The sequence below is a fragment of the Saccostrea cucullata genome, unplaced genomic scaffold, assembly GCF_032062105.1.
Source record: "Saccostrea cucullata isolate Sc308-1 unplaced genomic scaffold, CSIRO_AGI_Scuc_v1 ctg22366, whole genome shotgun sequence".
NCBI classification, from domain to species: domain Eukaryota; kingdom Metazoa; phylum Mollusca; class Bivalvia; order Ostreida; family Ostreidae; genus Saccostrea; species Saccostrea cuccullata.
In genome coordinates this window covers 1-4601 of record NW_026933561.1, presented here as the reverse complement: position 1 = coordinate 4601, position 4601 = coordinate 1, and the positions used below count along the sequence as shown (strand labels likewise).

The 4601-nt window shown below is 33.3% G+C and overlaps 1 long non-coding RNA gene across 1 annotated transcript; it reads right to left on the bottom strand.

Annotated features, from left to right (window-relative positions):
• Window positions 1-361: 361 nt before the first annotated feature.
• LOC134238667 (uncharacterized) lies at window positions 362-2651 on the bottom strand. The gene is made up of 4 exons (XR_009986064.1): window positions 2512-2651; window positions 1552-1692; window positions 973-1110; window positions 362-517 (listed from the first exon to the last, which is right to left on the bottom strand). It is a non-coding gene; the product is annotated as an uncharacterized LOC134238667 (long non-coding RNA).
• Between the last annotated feature and the right edge of the window lie 1950 nt (window positions 2652-4601).

Genomic DNA, 4601 nt, shown 5'->3' with positions numbered 1-4601 from the left:
AACAAGTCGTACATAGATAAAAATGTTGCGTTTTTAAGAATTCATGTCAGCTTTAAGTAAGGTCTTCCATACATAACGCCAAACACAACCATTCGCGTTACAATTACCATTCACATTGAAATAAGATCAAACCCTTTAAACGAGATAATTTATTCATTTTTTTTACTTTTTTTAAAGGTTCATAAAACCTCTGCTCATTTAATTTGTATAAAATATTTGTGTAAGTCTCATGATTTTCTTAAAGAAACGTATTTGTTAAATTAAATACAAACAATTATAGCATAGCTTGCGGGGCAAAATTAGACAAAAAGGCTCTTTAAATTGACAAATTCATAAAAGAATAATAGACATGTACATGCATGTAATTAACAGTTATCTCTCTTATCAGTGTGTAGATGAACTTTAACATATACCTTTGATTGATAGCATATTCCCGTCTCAGGTACACACGTTTCATTAACACAATTTGTACTGCATTTTTGAAGACAGTTCTGTCCCCATTGTCCGTCGTCACATGCTGGATAATGGTCATGATAAATAAAAAAAAATGGATATATTTGAAAAGCACGTTCTAATATAATGTTACAATGTTTTAATTCTATTTTTAAAAATCGTTATTTTAACATGTCTAGTAATTTTTAAAGAAGCTTTATTTATGCTTTCCCTTGCTTGTCCTATTTTGTTTGGAGGAGGGGTCTAACTTCTGTCAAAACTAAATTTGTTACTTATACACTTCACTACCCTTAATTTAACCAGTACCGGGCCCAAACAGTCTTTCAATGAACATTATTAGTAGTAGATAAAAACTTGCGTCTAAAATATTGAGTCCAACCCTCCCCACTATCCTCTAGGTATCTTAGTTAACTTCCTACGTTTACAGGTAGCCATACAAATTAACTTTGTCAAACTCCACCTTCTTTGTTATCATGACCCTCTACAATCAATGTAAAACTACCCTAGGTTTATACTTACGGTTTATACAGAGATCCCCGATATATCCCGGGGAACAGCCATTCAAACACGTGCCGTTGATGTGATGACACTGCTGATCTCCTATACACTGACCACAGCTTTGGCTACAGTTTACGCCGTACAGGCCTCCATCACACTCTGTATACAAAGGTTTACATCAAATCACAAGTTTTCTTTGTTATTGGAATATTCTTTTCTCCTTCAAAATTGTTACAACGTAAGTGCAAGTTACATGCTACTTGCTACCTTATATGCTATATCACATAAAATATAACTACAATTAATAAATAAAAAAGAATTGTTACAGGAGTAAAGGAACAACAATCCGTTCCTAAATATTTTATTTTTGTCATTAAAGTATTGGTGTTGCCTATATAGTCCTTTTGGAAAAATACTACGTTGTAATTTTTGTAGACAATTAAAATCAAGTTAAAAAATCGCTAGGTAATTATGATTTAAATATTTTACAAATATTACGAAATCGGGACATATAAAAAAAAACCCAGATATCTGAGGAAAAGTATCGTCTGACCATCAGACTTTTTTTAAGAGTATATATTTTTGTCTATTATAATTTACCCTTCTGGCAGTTAGGGAGCTTCCATCCTCTTTGACACCCGCCGTAACATTCACCGTTAAATCTGTTACACTGGTTTTGACGTAAGCAATTCGCGCTACAGATTTCTCTGCAGTCTTTACCGTATCGTCCAGGTCGACACGCTGTTGGAGTGAAATAAAGTTTTTAACATAGCATATAACGTGGAAATTCTTTTATTATAGCGATTCTTCCACAAAAAAATTGGGAAAGGGTGGTGGATTCATTCCAAAATTTAGATACACACTATATGAATCTAACTGAAAATGTCTCAATAGGTTTATTCCTTTACACAGACTACTTAGATAAATAAGGTGACTAATGTCTGATTTATTCTGAAATGAATATGAATATAGAGGTTACCTCAATATATTTAAAAAATAACATTGTTTTGTTTCTATTTCGCTCTATAAAAAAATTTCTCTATTTTTGATATGAAATAATTCAAGATTTATTTCAGTAGGAATTGGAGACCTAGCAAAATATATCAAAAATACATATTGAATTTACAGTTTAATGTTTTTGATCTACATTCAATGTTTTATATAGCGTATTTCAAGAACACAACACTTGGAATACATTGATATTGTTTTCAATAAAATATGAAAAATCGTTGCATTCGATGTGCCGGCTATAAAAACAACAACACCTTGTTTTAGATGGAAAGTCTTTCGATATAAAAGGTTTTATACAATGTTTATCATTAATGTTTCATGCGTGGATATTTACATATATACACATTATTTACACCAAAAATGCCAAAAAATAGTCTTAAATCCAAATAAGCCATGTACTTTGTTGTGTGAATTAAAAGGCTTTAAAATTTTTCTAAACTTTATTCTAATTGCCAAAGATTCAAAATTCAGGACATTCATGTTAAAGTAGACTTTTTAAAATATACTGGTCTGAAATCATTTCCGTAGAATATCAAAGACAAGCCTCACCAGTCTGACATTTTTCTCCCTCCACTCCTACGTCACATCCATTCAGACACGTTCCGTCGACATGGTTACATGTCACCCCGTCACTACAGTTACCACATATAAAAGAACACTCCAGACCGTACCTCCGATTATCACATACTGAGAATGACCCAAAAAATAAAGGATGAAATATTAATTTTTATAAATACAATGTAAATAAAACACAAATAATGCAAAAGGTTATGATTTCCAAAAGATCGTCTCATTATCAAAATCAAGACTGGCCATGACTATGCGGTATTGGAATGCTGCGTAAATTAAAGCTGACATGAATTCTTAAAAACGCAACATTTTCATCTATGTACGACTTGTTTCATACCAACTATAGCCGTATTCCGCCATATTTCTTTCAGATACCTTGTCTCATTGTAACGACGTATACCCCAATGCGCTCGTTACACTTGAATGATTTTTTGGATTGGGTATCGACTTGTGCACATCTCCGATGGTAAAGCATATGAGAACACATGAGGTGATCAAGACATTTCAAAAACAAAATAAACAACATAATAATCATATTTTGAATGATTATTGATTGGAATCAAAAGAAAATTTAAAAGCATGAGTACGTATTTTTACAGTGCGCCAATTTATGCAGCATAAACTTGAAATAAAAAGCAGTAAAATTTGCAAACACATTTTGGAATTATATCATTTAAATGGAACAAAACAACCAACGTCTTTGATTTGCAGGTCCTATGCAACTGATGCATATCGAGAAAACGCCCCGAACGCTGTAAACGTACCCATACCTGGTACATATAATAAGGTTACTGCAATGGTTCGAAGATGTGCACAAGTCAAGTGAAATACACCCTGAACTCCATTTATTGAAATATGTATCACAAAAAAGAAATAAACTCCATAAAAGCTCAATAGTAAACACACTGTCATTTCTCCGTACACACTATCACGACGATACACTTAGTCCGTGCTGATCAGATTTTGGTAAGGGAAAATATCAAAAGTGGAAAGAGAAGTTATTTGGTATTTGCGCGGCTGAAAGGGGGGGTGGGTGGGTTATAACTGATGTTCATAAGCTATATATATATAATTGTGAATTGTTTATCTTCATGTAGTTCTAATATACATTCTATACAAAGTCATATATATAGTCTGCGGTTGGTTTGCGTCGCAAAATTCATTTATCAATTATAACCGATTATTTTAGTACTAATCTCAAATCTAAACCAGGTAATTTGATGTACGGCAATAATTTACTTCAATTCTTAAAAGCAATTAATTAACCTGAATACAAATTTTTATGTGTACATCTATACATTCTTTAACACATACACACACGGAGAAAGGCCATCTCCTGTTCAGATTGACATTTAGGCATTTGATTTTTTGGACGGGGGGGGGGGGGCATACAAAAATAATTGACATGACCGTTATTTAAATATTCTTGGAAGACATACATTTCTGCCGAATTCAGTTTTGAGATTTTTTTTTAAATGTGTCGCTCCGACCACAAAGTATGTGCATTTTAAGGAATGTAACTGTTTTATAATTATGTTGTCGCAGAAGTATTTCGAGATTTCAGTATCCCTACCTGATAGTCTAGGTATTTTTTATATATACAAAAAATTTCTTTAGGTGAATTTGGGAGATAATTTTAAAAGCTAGGGTAGGGATACTTGACACTGGTTGAATACGGATAATTATTATTTATTCTTTTGTATATTGAACTCTCTCTCTCTCTCTCTCTCTCTCTCTCTCTCTCTCTCTCTCTCTCTGTAACCACCCGTTGGGGCAATGATAGGTATAAATTCCTACGCACTTTTTGCTGTACCATTTATTATGCCTAAGGACAGATCAAGAAATTTTTTTTCAGGCGGGATGTCGAAACTTCATAAATTGAATGATAATTTTACTTTGGACAGGAAATTAACCCCAACGCCCAAATTGAAAGAGAAACTAGACGTACATGTAATATGAGCAATGACAAGCGCGGATCCAGGAATTGAAGTTAGAGGGGGCGCCAAAAGTAGGCAAGGGGTCTGGGGGCTGCCTTGAGGCCCCCAGTTGGTCCTGGGTTCTAGAAATTT